The sequence below is a fragment of the Labeo rohita genome, chromosome 14, assembly GCF_022985175.1.
Source record: "Labeo rohita strain BAU-BD-2019 chromosome 14, IGBB_LRoh.1.0, whole genome shotgun sequence".
Classification (NCBI taxonomy): domain Eukaryota; kingdom Metazoa; phylum Chordata; class Actinopteri; order Cypriniformes; family Cyprinidae; genus Labeo; species Labeo rohita.
The window spans coordinates 32,533,041-32,555,077 of NC_066882.1; the positions used below are offsets into that span (position 1 = coordinate 32,533,041).

The 22,037-nt window shown below is 37.1% G+C and overlaps 1 long non-coding RNA gene across 4 annotated transcripts; it reads left to right on the top strand.

Annotated features, from left to right (window-relative positions):
- The first annotated feature begins 3,603 nt into the window (after positions 1-3,603).
- On the top strand, positions 3,604-20,732 carry LOC127176427 (uncharacterized). 4 transcript variants are annotated; one of them, XR_007829093.1, is made up of 13 exons: positions 3,604-3,746; positions 3,825-3,888; positions 3,969-4,023; positions 4,190-4,787; positions 4,918-5,005; positions 8,112-8,219; positions 15,039-15,155; positions 15,252-15,395; positions 16,802-18,736; positions 18,995-19,107; positions 19,402-19,453; positions 19,654-19,774; positions 20,038-20,732. It is a non-coding gene; the product is annotated as an uncharacterized LOC127176427 (long non-coding RNA). The 4 variants fall into 4 exon arrangements; XR_007829092.1 differs by having other exon boundaries at positions 4,190-5,005; XR_007829095.1 differs by lacking the exon at positions 4,918-5,005 and having other exon boundaries at positions 4,190-4,629.
- Positions 20,733-22,037: the final 1,305 nt, after the last annotated feature.

Consider the following 22,037-nt stretch of genomic DNA (forward strand, 5'->3'; position numbering starts at 1 on the left):
ACATTTTCTCAATATGCGACGTGCGGGACAAGGGCTGGAAATGCTGTGCAATACAACACAAACCGGGGAGGGTGGTGTAAACTTTTTGATTTGGAAAAAAGCAGAAGCACCATTATCTATAGGCCTAAAACTCACTCACTGAGTTTTGCAAGCGTGAGGGGGAGGGCGGGTCCACCACCTTTTTGTAGCCAATCAAATGAGACTCTCGCGGACTCCATTTACTCTTATCTGATTGGTTCAATAAACACATCATCACACGCCAAAACATTGATCTTCATTTAGTTCTCGCTGCCGGTGGAATGGTACTTTTAATGTAGATGTAACAAGGTCAGAATGCTTTTGTTTCACTAGATTTTCCTGTTCATAAGCATTTAATGCTGTTCTTAAATTGTTTAAACCAGCGTTTGTGAAAATACATTAAAAAAGGGTCTGTAAAGAGGTGATGGTTCCCCTCCTTTTACAACAAAGTGGTTCAGCCCAGGCAGCCATACCTGTCATATTGCTCTTTTAGTGCTCTTTTCTGTCTTTCTCCTGAACAGAACAGGTTTGCTGTGTCCCAGGCTACAGACTTATAGTTAGCATTGGTTAAAAATGATACACACACAGAAATACACAATGTTGAAGTTGTTTTTAGTTATTTTACTTTGCTGTTTACAGATTATATATACTTAACATGCATGTTTAACTATAGTTGGGAATGTTATTTTTGTTGACAGCGTTACTGATGTGTGAGCTGAAGCTGTCGTGATGACCTGTTTATATAAAAACACATTCTCTATGCAGACCCAATCCGGTGCTCTCCTGACATTCTTCATGAAATTTCAACACAACGCAGACTAAAGAATCATACGGTTACATAGAAATAGATTAAAAATAAAATAAACTGAGTTTTACTAAAATTGTGTAATTTACAATACCCTAAAAATGGTTTTGATAAAAAAAAAAGTGTCATTATCTTGCTACTTATGTTTTAATTGTAACTACATTGCTAGGCAGCGCCTTTTAGCAGTTGAGATTCATAAATAAAGTCAAAATTAGTAACAGAAGGCGATTTATGGATGCTGAAGAGGTTAGAGTCAGCATCTGACGGCTCATCTGACTGTGATCTCATATTTAGATGTTTTAGCCTAACATTACTCATATTTTTCAAACTTTAGATTAATTATTTCATTTTGTTTTGACATTTCTATTGTTTACTTTTTGCTACTGTGTTGTCATTTAGTCTGAAAAAAACTCTGATCTATGGTTTAATGAATAAAACATTTTTTTGATTACCCAAAGTTTATTTGGTGTTGTTCTCTTATTTAAATAATAAATTATATAAATTTAAATTAATAACTAATTAGGTGAAGCACTGCTTGAATTTATCATGGCATCATGCAGTGTGTTGAATCATTATTGCACATTATTGTCTATTTGAGTTATTTAAATAACATAAGTTATCTTATGATATTGATTAATGACATTGAATTATAATATTACACCACCCAAATATGTTGTTAGTTCCTTTTAATTGTCTTTTTTTTAGTGCAGGCTTGTTTATCTTATATTGACTGTTATGAAAAGTGACTGTAGCCGCATAAACAGCCTTGAACATAAAACAACAGGACAGAAATATAGTTGACGACTGTACATAATTTTTTGACTCTAGACACTTCTTTATGAAAACAGTGGCATAATACAGTGAAATAAAATGTTCTTTAGGCGTATCAAAACAGTAGTTTAACTAAAATTTGGTTCAATATAGTGAATATATATAGTAATATTTTTTTTTTTCACTTTAACATAATTTAATGTAATTTAAGGGGATTTTACAAATTATTTTCAATATTTTTTCAATTGAGTGTTAAATACAATAAACAGAGACATGGTCTGAAAAACTGTCAAATTCAGATTTATGTAGCTTTATTGTTATAGTAAAAGGTTTTATTAAAAGTACAGCACTCTGATACTATAGTGTTGAGCATTGTCATATCATTTTGACTGTAATGTGTAACATCAGCTCTATATTAGGCTATATTATATGATATGTGCATTTCAATGTAAAGACAAACCAATCCAATAATGTTAACACCAGCTAGCAATTCAGGATGAACACATGAGAGTCTAGCCTAATGGTGCACAACTTATAAAGTATCATGTTTTAAGTTATTCATTTATTTATGTATTTTAATGTATTTGATTGGCTACAAAAATGTGGTGGACCCATCCTACCCCTCACGCTTGCAAAACTCAGTGAGTGAAAGAATCGTGCCAAAAGTGTAAGCGCAGATAAAAGAAAGACGGAGCTGTACATATCGGATTATTTCAGCAACTTTGTGCCCTACATACACAACAAGTCATTTAGACATTTGCAACAGTTTGTTTTTTACACATACATATTGGTCCTACGCAGTCAATCAGATTTGCAGATCTTTAAACTGTTGTTTTTGTGTGCAAATCACTGTTGAATGCGGATTTGTGTGTGTGTATATATATATATATATATATATATATATATATAGTATGTAATGTATTCAGATTCATTCAAATCAATGTTAAAAAAATCTGTAATTGTACTACTATTTTTTACATTCTAATGGAAAATAGCAATAAGTAACTATTCTGGTGTTGCTTTATATAAAAAAGGGGTGCGGCTGGTGTTACCGTGTATTTTCAAGACACGGCTGGAGCTCCTAGAGTTATCTTTCGCACTCTAATGGGGAAATGTACACGACATTATGTCAAAATGACCATTGTTGGCGAGTGACCTCGTAAACAGGGGCGGATCTACCGGCTGTGCCACCCCACCTGCCACCCCAGAATTATCACATCATAAAATATAAATGTAAGCAGTGTTTCATGTGCTACTTTTCAGCCGCAGCGATGAGAGCGTAACGCAAAAATAATGGCAGAAAACACTATGACGGCAAATCAATGCCATTAATAACCGACCGCACAACTGATGCTGTGACTTGTCATTTGCGCGCAATTCAAGCCCTCGCGCGCGCGTGATCATTCCCACATCCTCGCGCTCGATTTTATCTCACCTGCTCGCGCGAACACTTTTATTTTTGTCAGTCGTGGGGCGGGACTTGCTTTTTTAATTGTAATCTCAAACGCCATTGGTTACCTCCTCTTTTCCGGAAGTCAGCTGTGATTGGACGCCTGTGAAAAGACATCCATAATTCATGCGACATGAGACATGACTTCAACAACAGACCAGATGCATATAAGTTGTCATTTATTTATTTTTTCTATAAATATAACATATCTGTTTTAATGAAAATGTAAATTGTCTATAGAATGCATCAGGGGTGGGCAATTAATTTTCCCAAGGGGTCACATGACCAATACACTTAAATCAGTTCTGCCCAGTATATTTTATATTTCTTTATAAAAAAAAAAAAAAAAAAAAAAAAAATGAATAAATAAATAAACATTAAATGAAACATTACAATCAAACAATGAAAATGTGGAGCACATATTTATATTACTATTTAATACACATTCACAAAAAAAAAAAAAGTTTAAAAGTGTTTCAAAAACTACCGTCACAACTTTGTACAAAAAAACAATTATTTCAAAGATTAGTGTGATGGTCGCAACCACTATAGTCTTTACGGTAGCCTGGTTTGATAGGGTGTGTACGGTAACTTCCTGTTTTGCGTCCTTTATGAATGGCATGGCATTGGATTTAGAGTAATGGCGGCGTGCACGCTGAACAGATAACGCCAAATGGGTTCTTGTGACTGCTTTCCTGGAAGGTAAATGTTTTATTGGTTAAGTTGGATGTAACATTTTTAGATGTGTGTTGTTTTGGATAATTATGTGTATAAAAATAGGCTGTGAAGACGACGACGAGGGTTTGTGCCAGATTTGGAATGCAGTTGTTATAGCTGCTGTTAGGTATGTGATGATGGTTGAAATGTGATACTTTTAAAAGTTTGACCTTTTGTATAATAATGTGCATTCAAATATTTGTGCAGATGGCAATGATGGTTTGTGCCAGCATTGAGAAATTGTTGTGGTAGCTGGTGCTAGGTATGTGATATAATTGAATTGTATGTTTGTTTGTTTTATATTGTGCTGTATTTAAATGTATTGAAAGGTGTATTTTTGTATTTATTTATTAGATGTGTTGGTGTCTTAAATATGAGCTTGAATTGTATGGCACAGTTATGAGGGTGTATTTTTGGCTCTGTTTTAGGAACTGGCCTTTGTCACTGTTTTGAACTACTCTTTTGTAAAGTATTGCACTTTTGCACATGATATATTTAGGGTTACTGAACCCTTTTAGTTTCAACTCGTGACCATCGGAGCCTATTTATGTATTTGTTTAAGACCTTTTCTGGAGATATTAATAAATGATAACAATAAGGATTATTGAGGTAGAAACATTCATTATTTATTTATTTAAATCTCCGTTGTAAATGGGCTTTACAGTTTGGCGTCACGAACAGGATCTTTAATTGGTAGCGAGTTGAAATAAAGTAAAGAGAGGTTTCAAAACAGTGACATAGGCTGAAGAGTCAAGGAGTGTGGAGTACGAGACAAGGGACTTCGGTGGAACTACTTCAGAAATAAAGACTGTTGGTGTGTGACTGACTTTCAAATGATGGAACAAGAACTTGCTGCGTTGCGGGAAAGGTTGGTTAAGGAGAAAGCTGCGATGGACGAACTTAAACAACGGAATGAAGCATTGACTGCTCAGTTACAACAAGTAACAACAACAAATCCATTAGACACTTCACGTTCTCCTTCAGAGGCAGGCTTGGCTTATTCAGCTGCCTCTTCGGCATCCACAAGTAAAGTTACAACATCTGTTGAAGTGATTTATGTACCTAAAGATAAGAAGATGCTAATGTTTTCTGGTGATCCAGGTACTATTTCTTACCATCATTGGGTTGATGAAGTGCAGAATTCTATGAATTACAGGCAATACAGAGAGAGAGAACAGGCAGTATTCCTCTATGACCATCTGGAAGGGGGGGCCAAACAAGAGATAAGATATAGCACACCTGAGGTACGTAGGAGCCCTACTATGATTTTAGAGGTTCTAAAAGAGGCGTATGGCCATCCCTTTTCTCTGACAGCTTCTCAAAAGCGTTTTTTTTTAATAGAAAACAGAAGACAGGTGAGGGGCTACGGGAATTTTCTCATTCACTGTTATCTTTGGCGGGAGATATAAATCGTTGTAATGGAGGTAGTGTTGGGTTCGAGTCCACCTAAGTCGAGTCCGAGTCTTTTACCAGTCGAGTCCGAGTCCAAAATGGGCCGAGTCGGACTCAAGTCCGAGTCCCAAAGGGCCGAGTCCAAGTCGAGTCCGTCCGAGTCCAAGGAAACACTACTGTCAGTATCTTAACATTGTTTTAATCCAGGGGTTCCCAAACTCGGTCCTGGAGGGAGGTGTCCTACAGATTTTAGCTCCAGCCCCAATTAAACACACCTGAACCAGCTAATCAAGCTCTTACTAGACATACGAGAAACCCCCTGGCAGGTGTGTTGAGGCAAGTTGGAGCTAAACCAAAGACCAGGACTGAGTTTGGGCACCCCTGTTTTTAACCTTTACAACTAGAAAAATGCAATATCAGTTGAAATGTAAGAAAAGCAAACCTCTAGTGGATCTTGCCATTTTGATTTTTGATTTCACAACATCTCATAAGTGTCCATGCTCTGCTTAGCAAACTTAAAGTCATGCGACAGAAGTTATGGCTGATCTACGTAATGTGACATATTTTAGAGTGAAACAGGTTTTAGAATGTGAAAAATTATAGGGCGGGACTTGACTTTATTCATCAATGTAGTAAATGTATAAATTCAAGGGTGGGGGTAAAGGAGAAGGTATCTTGGTGAATGGGACCTTAAGAGCAGAAAATGCACCTCTTTTATTTCGGATTGTGGCTGTGTGTGTTTTGGGTTGTATATGACTTTTTTTTCTTGAATGAAAATGAGGTTGTGATGGATAAACCTAGTCTTTACAATGGCACACACTGTGTATAAAGCCCTACCTATACTTTCCATAAGTCACAGCAAACTCACACCTGTTTTATTTTTGAATGCATTTATAGTTACATTAATTACAATAAATTACATTATATAAGGAATAATTGATGATGGGCCATTTAATTATTAGAAAATCATGCACACCCAAGATGGTTTTGGACCCATAAAAACTGTTGCTGCAAAGATGTTAGAAAAATTATTTTTCTTTCAAGCTAGAAACTGCCACCATGTTTAACAGAAAAAACTAATAAACTAATGTAAGTAAAACATTCTCGAGCTCAAGGCAAGTAAACACTCCAAGTATTACTTTCAAGCAAAAGTATTAATACATATACTGTATTAATCAAAAATACAAATGAAATAATATTTTTTTAAAATAGAATCTTTTTTTAAAATAGAATTGTAGGGGTTTTTTCTAAGTGTTTTTTTAGGTAGGTCTATATAAAGGCTATTACAGAAATAGACTACAGACATTTCATGAAGTTATAAATGTTAAAATAAAACACTGCAAAATCTTCACTGTATACATTAAAGATAATTCTTATTACAGTTAATAAGTGATTCAGTCAAGAACAGTGAGTGATTTTCTCTTTTTCTTTTGTTGTTTGATTATTGTTTGACGCGGTCGGCTGCTGCAGGTTTACGCTGCTGTCGCTTTAAGATCTGACGCACAGATCAAATATGTTGACGCATCAGTGTTTCTCCCAGCTGTTCAGGTTTACTTAAGACAAAACAGACTTCATTTACATGAATAGTCTCCAATACGAGCATGTGTGTAGCAATAACAGAACCTATTAAAAGCGAAAGAGAACTCTGTATTCGCACACTGACTGAGAGGCGCGTTCTGTGATCGCGCTTTGAGTGTGCGCGCACTAGTGATGCGCGGATGGCGGTTATATCCGCAGGTCGGGTAATAAAAAAAAATGCATTCTGATTATTTGCGGGTGGGTCGCGGGTGGATGAGATGAATCAATAATGAGGCAAATATTAACTACATTTTCTAAAATATTAATTAGGGAATGTGGCGTCGGCTTCCTTTGAAATATGTTTGATGATTGCGCCTGATGCGCCCGCGCCCGCACCAGATTTGCCGAGTAGTAAAATTAACAATTATTATTGATTACTAATTTGAATCAGTACATTATAACGAAAGCAATACCTTAAAAGTGAAAAGAATTAGATTTTTATGATCTGAAATTTCTTAAACTGGGTGAACCCCTGTAATCTTTTGTCCAAGGATCCAGTAGACGTTCAAACACCCAACTGATTTCATCAGAGATTGCGGAGAGTCACGTCCAGATGTCAGTTAACGTTATTATTTTTAGCGTGGCTTTGGGCTTAAAAGCACGAATGATTAAGCTCATATAAGTGTGCAGCGATTGCAGATCAGCTGAATCAATCTGCTGTTAAAAATGAACCATCCATTCATCATATCATCATGCAAAACTAAGAATTAGAATAATCGTAAATGACGATCGGGTGGGGTTATCTAAATCAGACAAAAATGTAGGTGCGGGTGGGTGGCGGGCGGATAATTTATTTTAAGCTGCGGATTCGGGTGACGTTTGAGCTCATCCGCGCATCTCTAGTGCACACATAAACCCGTCGGCTTTCAAGTAGCTACTGGACAAGACTTTCGTGATAATGCATCGAGTCAGTGACATTTCCGTCAACTGTCTCTGGACTCGGACGGACTCGGGATATTTTCCGAGTCCGAAAAGCTTGAGTCTGAGTCAAGTCCGAGTAAAAATGCATCCGAGTCCGTGACAAGTCCGAGTCACCTAAAAATTGTACTCGAGACCGGACTCGAGTCCGAGTACGAGTCCGAGTACCCCAACTCTAAATGGAGGGTTGGAGCTGTGTGGGGAGCAGACAATAAGAAATCAGTTTGCAGAGAATGTAAGAGATTCTTCACTTCGTAGAGAATTAAAACGTTTAATTAGACAAGACCCAAATATAAAGTTTTCAGCTTTACGGAGAGAAGCTATGCTGTTTTGGGAAGAAGAAAATGTGCCTGATAGAGCTCCCTACAGACTAGCATCGGATGGTGCAGCAGCCAAATGCTCTGGTATTACTACTACTACAAATAATTTTGTTGATTCTGATTCTTTTCTTCTTGAACTTAGAGATGCAATGAAGAAACAGGAGGAGAAATTAGAGGGACTTGCACAGCAGGTAGCACGACTTCAAGTTTCGGAAGGGAAACAAGGGCGTAGGCTAAGACAGGAACCCAGGTATGATTCAACAGGAAGACCTATTTGTTTTAGATGTCAGGGAGTAGGACATATTGCACGATTTTGTTCAAATGTGAATACTGTTAGTGACAATGGCTGTCAAGTAACATCATCTGAGTTGTCTAGAGGGACAATTGCTCAAAATAATATGCAACAGGGAAACAAATTCCCTCTGTGGTTAAGAGCCAGACTACGGGAGGGGGACAATTGGGCTCGGGAGATTTTGCCATTTCATGGGAAAAAAGTATTTCATGCACTTACAGGACCGACTCCAGTTATGGATGTGTATATGGGGGAATATGTGTTCCATCCATGATAGATACAGGGTCTATGGTTACCATTATAACTGAGAGTTTTTTTAGGGAACATTTTGAGTGTAAAGGGGAGGATGTTTTGAAAGAATGTGGGTGGCTGTCTTTAAAAGCAGCAAATGGCCTTTCTATACCCTATTTGGGTTATTTGGAACTTGATGTTAAGATTATGGATAAGGTCCTGCCACAGCGTGGTGTTTTGGTAGTGAAAGATCCAACAGATCCTGTAACAAAATTGAAGAGAAAAACTGTGCCAGGGTTGGTGGGCATGAACATAATAAAAGATTGCAGTGAAATTCTGTTTAGTCCTTTTAATGTAATGTCACCGGGACAGTGCGCTCAAGTGTATCAGGGTTTTGCGAAAGTGATGGCCCCTTCACATGTACTGGTACCTGCAGGTTCTATGTCTTTGGTTCCTGCTACAGGTTTCCAGAACACTCATGGTTCAGACTATATCGCTCTAGTAGAGGGGTTAGAGGTAGATGAAGGGACTTTACCTGGGTCCCTCATTGTATCTCCAGGTTTGGTAAAGGTTTAGGGTGGCCACTTAGTTTATTGTAAATGCTGGTGCTTTAGATATCAGTCTGGCCCCTCATACACGTCTGGCACGTTTACACATAGCTGATGTAGTAGCAGGAGGTCCAAAGTCTATTTCTTTTCAAAACATCGGTCCCGGGGAGGTTCAGGTTTCATTAGGTTCAGAGGAGGTTTTGGTTTTGAGTCAAGAGACTGAGTCTGCTTTTTCTCATGATTTTCAATTTGAATGTCCTTCTTTGGAAAGTCAGCAGGTAGCTCAGGTTAAAGCATTGCTGAATGATTATGCTGATGTGTTTGCTTTCAGTGATAATGATTTAGGGTGCACTTCAGTTATACAGCATGATACCGGTTACTGATGATGTTCAGTCCGTCAGCGTTATCACCGTCTTCCACCAAGTCAGTATGAAGAGGTGAAGGATCATATTAGACAGCTGTTGGAGCAAGGTATTATTAGTGAGAGCTGTAGCCCATATTCTTCACCTTTGGTTATTGTTAAGAAAAAAGATGGCAATATGCGGATGTGTGTCAATTATCGACAGTTAAATTTAAAAACAAGAAAAGATGCATATCCACTCCCTAGGATAGAGGAGTCGCTTAATGCCCTTAGCGGGGCCCAGTGGTTTTCGACCTTGGACGCAGGTCGCAGGTCGTGGGCTGAGACCATCAGAGCGGAACATGGAGAATTACAGTGCCATGAAGTTAGGGCTGTTGGCATTGAAATGGGCAGTTACCGATAAGTTTTGTGACTATTTGTTGGGTCACAAATTTATTGTGTTTACAGATAATAATCCGTTGAGCCATTTGCAGACTGCCAAGTTTGGCGCTGTGGAGCAGAGATGGGTTTCAGAGTTGGCTAGATTTGATTTTGAAATTTTCTATAGGCCAGGGCGTCAAAATGGGGGGGGCAGACGCATTGTCACGACAAACCCAAGTAATGGTTAAACCTTCATTTGGGGGGAGCATGTTTAATCAAATTTCAGAGATGGGCCACACAGTGATGGTGAATGAGCAGACAACCACATGTAGTTTCCCCATGTTTTCGCCTGCAGTGTGGGCAGCTCAACAGCGGATCGATCCTATTATTGGAAGATTTCTGGTATATTGGAGTCAGCAAGTTAAACCTGGCAGATTGGCGAGGGCTAAAGAGGACGGTAAGATCTTGGAACTCATGCGGCAATGGGAGAAGTTGGTAGAGGAGGAAGGAGTCTTGTATCGCCAGTTTGTGGATAGCAGACATGGTCAAATTAAGCAGGTGCTTCTGCCCCAAAGTTTGAAGGAGGAGGTTCTTCGTGGGTTACATGATGAACATGGGCATCAGGGGGTAGAACGCACTTTTAAGTTGGTCAGGGCTAGATGTTATTGGCCAGGAATGTTCCAGGATATTGAAACCTACTGTAGGCAATGTGAGAGATGTATTGTGGCAAAAGCTCCGGTCCCAAAGTTAGTAACTGAAATGGGTAGTTTATTAGCTGAAAGACCTTTTGAAGTGGTAGCTATGGATTTTACCGTTCTAGAACCATCTAGTGATGGTAAGGAGAACGTTTTTTACTGATGTGTTTTCAAAATTTGTGGTTGCAGTACCTACCCGGGACCAAACGGCAGTGACGGTGACAAAATCTCTTGTTAGGAAGTGGATTCATAAGTATGGAGTCCCCCAACGAATTCATTCAGATCAGGGAAGGTGTTTTGAGGCAGAGGTTGTTCGTAATTTATGTAGGATGTATGGAATTAAGCAGAGTCGAACTACCCCCTATCACCCCCAGGGAAATGGGAAATGTGAGAGGTTCAATCGAACCCTGCATAATCTGTTAAGAACTCTCTCACCAGCGAAGAAACGAAGATGGGTTGATTATTTGCCAGAAGTAGTTTTTGCTTATAATACAACAGAACATGCAAGTACTGGTTATAGTCCATATTTTTTAGTTTTTGGGCAGTCGCCAAAGTTACCAGTTGACATCTGTCTGGTTTACCCCAAACAAAATCTTACAGAGACGGTCGATGAGTGGGTGGTGGGGCATCAGGAGCGATTTAAAGAGGCTTATCAAAAAGCAAGGGAGCAGATGGAGCACGCTGCTGAGGTTAGGAAAAGACAGATTGGGCCACCTTCACTACAGAGCTCTTTGCAGGTGGGTCAGTTGGTTTATCGTAGGAATCACAGTTTTTCAGGAAGGCATAAGATTCAGGATTTGTGGATGCCTGCGCCTTTTAAAGTGATAGCTCAGCCAGATAACACTAAAGCGGTGTATACAGTTGCTCCTGTCGATGGGTCTTGTCCACCAAAGAATGTACACAGAACAGAATTAAGGCCCTGTGGGCCGGGAGTAGTAGAGTCATTTCATCAGAATGTTCAGTCTCACAGTGATGTAGTCTCTGATAGTGAATCAGATGATGCATGGGTTATTAGGGGAAAGACCCCAACTGAATCCCTGCAGAGGGCAAGAAATGGGTCTGATTCTGAGTTAGGGAGTGAAGCAGAGGTTGATTTGGGGGAGCAAGTGGGTTTAGAAGAATCTCAAACGTTTGAAGTTGCTTAATTATCTCCAATCCAATTGCGGCGGTCCAGTAGGCCAACAGCAGGGAAGCATTCCAACCCATTTAAACTACCCAGATCTCTTATGTCAAATGGAGAAGACTATGAGTAAATTATGTAGAGATTAGACCATTGCTTATAAAGGACATTGGGCTTTTGATGCCGTCTGGAAAAGTGTGGAGGTTATTGGGTTGTTTTCGATTATTATTTATTTATTTATTTATTTTTATTTATTATTATAGGTGACTAGTAAAACTAATTAAAAGATCATCGTGACGATGATCAGTGGTGGGGGGGGGTGAATGTGATGGTCGCAACCACTATAGTCTTTACGGCAGCCTGGTTTGATAGGGTGTGAACGGTAACTTCCTGTTTTGCGTCCTTTATGAATGGCATGGCATTGGATTTAGAGTAATGGCGGCGTGCACGCTGAACAGATAACGCCAAATGGGTTCTTGTGACTGCTTTCCTGGAAGGTAAATGTTTTATTGGTTAAGTTGGATGTAACATTTTTAGATGTGTGTTGTTTTGGATAATTATGTGTATAAAAATAGGCTGTGAAGACGACGACGAGGGTTTGTGCCAGATTTGGAATGCAGTTGTTATAGCTGCTGTTAGGTATGTGATGATGGTTGAAATGTGATACTTTTAAAAGTTTGACCTTTTGTATAATAATGTGCATTCAAATATTTGTGCAGATGGCAATGATGGTTTGTGCCAGCATTGAGAAATTGTTGTGGTAGCTGGTGCTAGGTATGTGATATAATTGAATTGTATGTTTGTTTGTTTTATATTGTGCTGTATTTAAATGTATTGAAAGGTGTATTTTTGTATTTATTTATTAGATGTGTTGGTGTCTTAAATATGAGCTTGAATTGTTTGGCACAATTATGAGGGTGTATTTTTGGCTTTGTTTTAGGAACTGGCCTTTGTCACTGTTTTGAACTACTCTTTTGTAAAGTATTGCACTTTTGCACATGATATATTTAGGGTTACTGAACCCTTTTAGTTTCAACTCGTGACCATCGGAGCCTATTTATGTATTTGTTTAAGACCTTTTCTGGAGATATTAATAAATGATAACAATAAGGATTATTGAGGTAGAAACACTCATTATTTATTTATTTAAATCTCCGTCGTAAATGGGCTTTACATTAGCATGACGCACTTTCAGTGTTATGGATGTGACATTTGCAGTCAAAACCTGAAACATAAATTATCATAGAACGTATTCATTAACAATAACTTGTACAATCTATTTATATTTTTCTAAAACCCTGAGAAAAGTATCAGTATAAAAGCAACAATATCTGCCGGATGGAGAAAAGGTTGGCAATTCACAAAACATAGGCTATATGGCTTTGTTGTTTTCTTCAATAAACTCGTGTTTTGTTTCTGAGGAAAAAATCAATGTTACTGACGTGACAGTTCTGAAAGCGGAATTTATTCGACTACGGAAATCCGTATGAAATGCTTTAAAAACGGAGACGCCTTTAGAGAGAAATGCAACCTTCACACAGATTACATAATCAGGGGTATTTGATTTTGTTTTTAGTTTGTTTAAAAGTAGACATTTTAAACTTAATATCTATAGATATATTTCTCATGTATGTGAGAGTCATACGATGAGTTTCGGTTCTTTTTTGTGACGCGTTTCAGAGACAGAGCTGGCAGAAAGCGCGTCCTGTTTGTTCTCATTACTCTACAAAAGCAACGTTTGTCGTTATTATGAGTTTACAGAAATAAAATTGGTTTCATTATCAGGAAAAAATACAAGTGATCGCGCGGACGCGTCTCTGTTATGCATTAGGTGAATTCCACACTCCGCATAAACAGGTTTATTAAAATAAATCTTGACCAGTCTTCATCCGAGACAGATGCAATTATAACTTATAAATTGAAGGCTATTTTACGTTTTGAAATGATCATTATTAGTTGTTGTCCATCAAGATGTCTCTTTTTTAAAAAAAACAACAACAACAAAAAAAAAAAAAATACAATTTAATTACTAATTTATGAATTAAATAATTAAGATAGGTGCAAAATAGGTTAAGTAGAATATGCTGAATATATAATATTTTACAAATATTTATAAAAATGCAAGCCTATGCGAATAAGACTGCAGTTTCACATTTTGCGTCTGCATAACAAAGTACATTATTTTTAACATGCAATGATACGAAATAAGACCAAACAAGACGTGTAATGAAGAATATAAGAAAATATTTAGACAAAAATAAGAAAAAAGAATCTCTTATGGCTAACGGCAAACTCACATTTCTTGAAAGCTGTATGATCACGAACACATTTGAGATACGGTTACATGAACTGACGTAATTGTTAATAATAATAATAATAATAATAGCACTTTGAGAATAAAAGCAGTGCGGTTGTATTGCGTGCACAGGCGTCCAATCACAGCTTCCGAAAATGAGGAGGTAACCAATGGCGTTTAAGATTACAATTAAAAAAGCAAGTCCCGCCCCACGACTGACAAAAATAAAAGTGTTCGCGCGAGCAGGTGAGAGAAGCTCGCGAAGATTTAACAGGAGCTCGCGGTTCCCGTTTCCTCGCGTGTAGATCTGTTTTTCTCTCGCGGACGTGATTTACCGCGCGCGCCAGCATTAGTGGTGAGCTCGGTTATTAATGGCATTGATTTGGCGTCATAATACACTGCTTCAAGTGGTGAGCTCGGTTTATTAATGGCATTGATTTCCAAAACCTGAAGACTGGAAACAGGTGAACTAATTCCAGTACAGAATACACTGCGAATCACTCAAGTCAGAATTTGTTCAAAATGAACGAATCGTTCAAGAATGACCCATCACTATTGAGCATTTGATTTATCATTTGAGCATTTGATTTATCATTAGAGCACTGAATTATAGATTTATTTATGACGGGTTTATACTGGGTTGATCGTGAAAATTGAATATCAAATACAAATGATTTTTAATTTGATTTTTGATACAGTTAATGTTTCCCCGAATGAGGAAATTAAATCACGTTTGAGCATTTGATTTCTCATTTGAGAAGCCATTTTGAGAGTTTCATTTATTATTTGATAATTTGAGCATTTGATTTATCATTTGCGCAGTTGTTTTGAGAGTTTGATTTATGATTTTATCATTTTAGGCATTTGAATTTTCATTTTCATTTTGTTAGGAAAAAACTTCCATACTGCGATAAGGATTGTCACAAATGTGTAAAATTAGCTTTTTTTGGTTGTTCTAATTTCCTGTGTTATGTAGTTTAAAAGCATTTTCTGTATTGTAAAATGGGGTTTTGGTAATTGAAGTTTTGGTAATGAAGTTTTGGTAATTGAAACGTAAACTTGCAATAACATTTGGCTTTCTCTGTCAAGATTTATTTATTTTTATTTTTAGTGTTTTAACATGTTTCTGTATTTTTCATGTTTGTGATATTCTGGAATGACTGAAGATCAGCATAGAATTCAACAATCTTGTGGTTGGACCTCAGCAAGTCTTTTTGCAGTTGTATCCATCAGTGCTATGCAGACAAGGGATGACTGTCACATTGGACAGCTTGGACAAAGTTGTAAGTAAATGTATTTATTTAGTGCACATATTTACTAGAGTTTGTGAATTAATATTACAAGGCATAGTTTAAGGCTTCCCTATGTTTTTATTAAAGCACACAGGTTCTCGAGGTATTCATCCAGGACATGACTGTTGGCATTATAGTAGTGGGTGACCAAATTGAGCACCATCAATCTGCAGTGATGTGTTCCTGGTAATAGAAGAAGAATTCTTACTAACGTATCAGCGACTGTAACACGTAAGTTTTCGATATGGTACACAGTACTTACTGCATGTCATGATACATGGTACATTTACAATACTAAAAAAGCCAAAAAGTGTTAAAGGGATAGTTCCAGCCCCAGCAACAAAACTGTACCTTTTTTGAGAGTGTTGGAGTTTAGACTGGAGTGAGCAGGGCACATGCATGCCATTATGTAGATATTTGCAATGCACTTGGCAAAGGGAGCAATGTAATTTTCTCATTATCTATTATATTTTAAAAAGTTTTATATTAGTTTTTAGGGCCCGGTTAGGGCCCGGTCACTGCAGTGCAAGGACCCTATTGGAATTGCTCAGTTTATTATTATTTATTATATATTTAAAACATAAAATGTATGTTTATTTGCAACAGTAATGCTAACAACAATAAAAAAACATTTTCTATGCCATTAAAACAGCGACATCTGTTGACAGACACGTCGCTCCCTTTGCCAAGTGCATTCCAAACATCTACATAATGGCAGACAGTTGCCCTGCTCACTCCAAAGTCTAAACTTCAAGGGCTCTGCCCTTTGAAGGAGTAGGGCATATGGATGACCACTTCCATTTAGAATTTCCCCAGTGGATCGTTCGGTTCTAATACACATACCGTAACACCCCTAATTGCTATTGTAATTTTTAATGTCATTTTATATTAGATTTAAAAATGTAATTTTTTTTTTTCAGTCCTCGATGCCCGTTCACGAGAGTACCATGACAGGTGTGTGCATTCCTGTGCTTGTAAACAAGGCACAGCGCATGCATGTTCTACATCAGCACCACATACGTGTCGTGATACTCTTGTGAATGTGTGGGCAAGATTGATAATATAAGTAAATATTTATTTACTAAAAATATTTTGTATGTAAAATGTAACATTAAAGTGACAATACTTTGAATATAGTCTTTGTAAAACTGTGAAGCAAAATATGTCAGAATGTGCCAGTAAAAAAATTGAATGACTGGTATTTTCAGCATCGACTAGCAGCAGTAGAATTTTGGCAACTAGTTTGATAAATGGCCCTAATGGCTACAATTTCAGATAAACAATGATAGAACTAAGAGTTCACACCATCCAAATGAACCAAACTCTAACATCAACTGAACCTGGTGCACACCAAAAGTGCTAGTGTTGAAACACCTTTATATTCTGGAAATTAAAGTACTTGTTGCAGTTGGTCTGATACTCCCAGCCATGCTCATGTAACTTACGCTTTTTTTTTTTTTCACTTTGCCTCTTAATTGCTGTTTGTTGAGGTTGTTGTTGGTTGTTATTATTTTTAAATATTTTTAACAGAATTGATTACTATAGTTAAAGTAATGTACAGTAGTATTCTATGTTGATTCAATTTTTATATTTGCATGTAAATAATTAATTCTTTTTTTGTTGTTGTTTTTTTTCAGGCATCTCATGAAATTGAAGAATTAGTGAAGGGCATAGAAATGGACATCTTGATTGTGACTGAGGAGGAGCAATGGGAAATGCTTCCAAAAGAAACCATTGCCGTTGCCATCATTTTGGAAGAGCATCTTGACCTCACCGATATATGTGACGTCCTGAAAGCATTTGTGCTTTGGATAGGTCTTCTTTACATCGTTAACACTGTTTACCCAAAACACATGAAGCACACTTCCAGTGTTCTCCAAAAACTTTTCATGAACATTGGTGGGAGCAGCTGTTCTTAGTGTGTTTACAGGCTACGCAACATGCTACACTGCAAGAAATTTAGAATCCCTCATCTGTTCTTTTGATTAAATGTGAATTAGTGAAAGGAATGTAAATATGTACTGCAATTGTTACACAGAAATGAAATGTCAATGTTTATCTATGATTTTAAAGTTAGGGTGTTTAATTACTAAACACATTAATACTAAGTAAGGAGGTTATCTGTTTTGAATTCAAATAAAATAGCCTTCTGCTGTCACGGTTGTGTCAGATAGAGACAAACGAAGACGAAATATAGTAAACAGTCTTTAATATAATCCAAAAACCAGGGTAAACAGGAACAGCAGGACGACACACACCAAACTTACAACAAGGTCTGACAACAAACACTGAACTGAATACAACTTATAAAGGGGTGCAAACGGTACAAGGACAGGTGTGGGTAATTAACCAATAAAGACTTAACAAGAAACGGAACAGGAAAACCATATATGGACACAAGGGAGAAACCAACGTAACAGTCCAACGGGGTGTGACAAGGGCAAAAACAACACAGAACGGTCCAAGGGGTCTGACACCTGCATGTTTTCAGTGTCCATGAGGCTATTTTCTGCAGTACTGTTAGAAAATAGAAACTTGAGTTTTGTGGGCAAATTACATAGTTCAGCCAGCTGTCAGTCAGTTGAATGAACTTAACATTACAGGTAAGATGAACTATTCTTGAAAAAGTAACCTGGCTGCCTCAAAAATATAAGTTGATTCAACAAGATGCTTTGTTTAGCCAATTTTTATTCAGTCTGCACAACTTATAAATTTATTCAACAAAATGGTTAGTTTAAACAACTAAATGTTTGTTGGTCTCACTAAGTTTATGTTGTTTCAACTTACATTTAGGTTAGCACAACTTTCTCATCTTGCTGGGCTAACTTAAAAAAAGTTGACTCAGCTTCACCTTTGTTATCCTAACTATTAATTCTAGGTTTAAAGAACTCCAACATATGTTTAAACAACATAAGTTTTTTTAGCTTATTTAACACAACATTTTAAGGCAGCCAGGTTACAAATTATTTTAAGTTGAATCAGCTTATTTGTTTTTACAGTGTACAGATGGGGGCTTTCTTTGGTGTTGCCATCCCTCATAGACCCCATGCAACCCCTTTGCCACCCTAAAAATTATTTTCTAGATCCGCCCCTGCTTGTAAACACAGTCTAAAAAAGCGGTTCTCAATTCCCACCACTCTGCATATTTCGTATGTATTTCTACGACGTTTGTTATATTCGAACGTAAGTGCCCTTTGAAGTGAACTTTCCGCCGTGATTCCAGTTCGAAGTGAGCGTATATGTTCCAATTAGGTCATTAAAGCGTGCGAGAAATAAATTTAAATTGTATTTATTTGCAGATGCATTTATGTCACTCTTCTCTAGTAAGATTTGTCCGTGTGTGAAGACGTTAAAGGTAGCCGCACAGCGCGAATCCATGAATGAATGTTCCCGAAGTGAAGTAAACTTCAATGGATTTCCCCTGCTCAGGGAGTAGGGAACAATGAATACTGTGTAGTTACCATGTCAGTTGGAACACAATCATTCATAGTGTTTTTTTTTTTTCTTTTTAATGACAGGACGTAATTGCTGCTGTACTGTGAATCTCAAGCACACCTCCATTCTTTTCATGGGTTTGTATTGTGTTTTATTAACAGTTTTATTTAACATTAGTGTTCAGTATTGAAAAGAAAATAGTTATTGTGACATTTATTCTGTTGACTTTTACAACAATATGAAGTTGGTTGCAGCCGCTTCACAGACAGCGTGCTAGTAACGTTACTAAATTGATTGGATTCATTTCTTTTGCATGTTATCATCCTTGTAAGGTGTGTTTAAAACTGCTTGTCTTTATGTATATGGTCATTTTTTCTTTGTCTTTTTTGTTTAAGGTGACGGGCAGTTCAAGATTGCTGTCGTTCAAGAAGTTAATGACCACATCCCCTGCTGCGGACGGGAGCTACAAATACCCAGAGATGCCACTTCCACTGGAATTCATACAAAAGTAAGCAACACATGTTATGAAATGTGTACAGTTGTAGCATTTGGATGTGTTGCTGTTTATTTAGTTGAAAATGAAGTATATTGTAAGACATAGTTGATCTGACAAGCTTTATAACAGATGCAAATGAAGACCATTGGAAATGTAAGTTAAGCAATTTATAATAATTGGAAAGTATTAGGGTTAGCAGTTCATTTAATGAACTAAAATACTGTATGATTGCTTTCCATCTCCAACCTGCATATTACTTTAGTTCCGTTTTCTTCATTTCATTTTTGTCATATCCATTTCTTTTAGTTTTCCTGTGAAGAAATCCTGAACAAGGGTTGAGATGAAGGCAACCAAGTAGGTTTGTATTCTGTTTTATTAACAGTTTGTATTTAACATTAGGGTTCAATATTGAAAAGAAAATAAAGTCACTGAGTCATTTATCCTGTTGACGTTTACAACAATGAAGTTGGCTGCTGAACACATGTACCTTCAAAGGTGTGTTCAAAGCTGCTTGTCGTTATGTATATGCCATTTTTTTTTATGTCTTTTTTGTTTAAGGTGACGGGCAGTTCAAGATTGCTGTCGTTTAAGAGGTTTGTGACCACATCTCCTCTACTGTTGCGGTTGTGAGCTACAAATATCCAGCGCAGGCCGCATTTACGCTGGAGTTCATACAGAAGTAAGCAACACACATGTTATGAAATGTGTATAAAGCATTTGGTTGTGTTGCTGTTTATTTAGTTAAAAATAATGAAGTATATTGTAAGACATAGTTGATCTGACAAGCTTTATGACAGATGCAAATGGAGACCACTGGAAATGTAAGTTAAGTAATTTAATGAACTTAAAATACTGTATGACTGCTTTTCCATCTCCAACCTGCATGTTACTCTGTATTTCAGTTTCATTCATTTCATTTTTTGCCATATCCATTTCTTTTAGAATTTTCCTGTGAAGAAATCCTGAACGTGGTTTGAGATGAAGGCAACCAAGTGGCTGCACAGTCCTCCAAGACTCTTGCATGAACAATTTCGAAAATCCATGTAATATTTGAGCTTTTTTTAAAAAAACAAAAAACAAAATGACACTTGTTAATAAACACGCAGATTAAGGGGAAATAATACGTCCCTTATAATGAATTTAACTTTTCTAAGGACCTTTCTGGACCTTGAAAGTGGTAGTTGCATAGACTATCAGTAGAGGGACAGAAAGCACCTAGATTTAATAAAAAACACTCTTTATTTGTGCTAAAGATGAATGAAAGTCTTATGGGTTTGGAATGGTATGAGGGTGAGTAATTGATATAATTCACATATTTGTGTGAACTATCCCTCTAAACAATATTGTTCTCTTATAGGAAAAAATGTTTTGAATTTTGACTATTTACAGTTTGAAGTTTAAATTTTGTGACCACTAATTATTGCAACACCAGTATTGTACGAGTGCTCATGTTTTTTTTTTTTTTTAATTCTGTCTGTTGCTGTTTAAAGCTAAACTGTCTTTCACAATACAGCCATTTTTTCAGCGTTTGACACATTGTTAAATGAGTTGATTTGACTGAGTAATTGTTTAATGAAATCATTTGTCATAACCAATTTAAGGCCGTTGAAAAGCCATTGAATGCATTTTTAAAGGAGAAGTCCACTTCCAAAACAATTCACAAATAATTTACTCACCCCCTTGTCATCCAAGATGTTCATGTCTTTCTGTTTTCAGTCGTAAAGAAATTATGGTTTTTGAGGAAAGCATTTCAGCATTTTTTTTTTTTTTTCATATAATGAACTTCAATTGTGCCCCTGATTTTGAACTTCTGAAATGTAGTTTAAATGCAGCTTCAAAGGACTCTAAACCAGGGGTGCCCAACCCTGTTCCTGGAGATCAACCTTCCTGCAGAGTTTAGTTCCAACCCTAATCAAACACACCTGTCTGTAATTATCTAGTGCTCCTTCAGATTCTAATTAGCTGGTTCAGGTGTGTTTGATCAGGGTTGGAGCTGAACTCTCCAGGAAAGTCGATCTCCAGGACCAGAGATGAGCACCCCTGCTCTAAACTATCCCAGCCGAGGAAGAAGGGTCTTATCTAGCGAAAAGATCATCCATTTTTTTTTGAAAAATAAAAAACTGTATACTTTTTTAAGCACAAAAGCTTGTGTAGCACAGGCTCTCGGATGCGTGTCCACGGGTCGTTTTTGAACGAATCTTTAATGTGACTCATGAAGTGAACGAGTCGTCTATTAGGTTCTGTACTGGAATTAGTTTACCTGTTTCGAGTCTTCGGGTTTTTTGAGTCGTTCGTTCATCTTATGGGGCTGTCACGTGATGCTGATTTTGCTAAAAATTAACGAAATGACTCGAAAAAAAGATTTGTTAATTGTTGCTGAACAAGACTGAAAGGTCTGAGTCGGTAAAATGATCCGAACTTCCCATCACTACTACGAATCACGTCTAAGTTCATCATCTGTGTAAAGGTAGAGTACGGCGAAAAACTCCATCTTATTTTCTCCAACCAATTTCAGAATTTTCCGACACGTTGTACTTTTTTGTTTGTAAACAGCGTTTGACTTACTTGCACTTTCTTAGTCTTTGTGCGTTCGCTTTGTAAACACTGGATCTGTAGATCCGCCTGCGTTCCGCATGACCTTTCGACATGATTCAATAGTACATGAACGCGCATGCAAGGACCTGTGCTACACAAGCTTTTGTGCTTAAAAACTATACAAATTTTATTTTTCGAAAAAAAAAGACAGATTGTTTCACTAGATAAGACCCTTCTTTCTCGACTGGGATCATTTAGAGCCTTTGAAGCCGCATTTAAACTACATTTTTGAAGTTCAAAATCGGGGGCACAATTGAAGTCCATTATATGAAGAAAAATCCTGAAATGCTTTCCTCAAAAACCATAATTTTTTTACGACTGAAAACAGAAAGACATGAACATCTTGG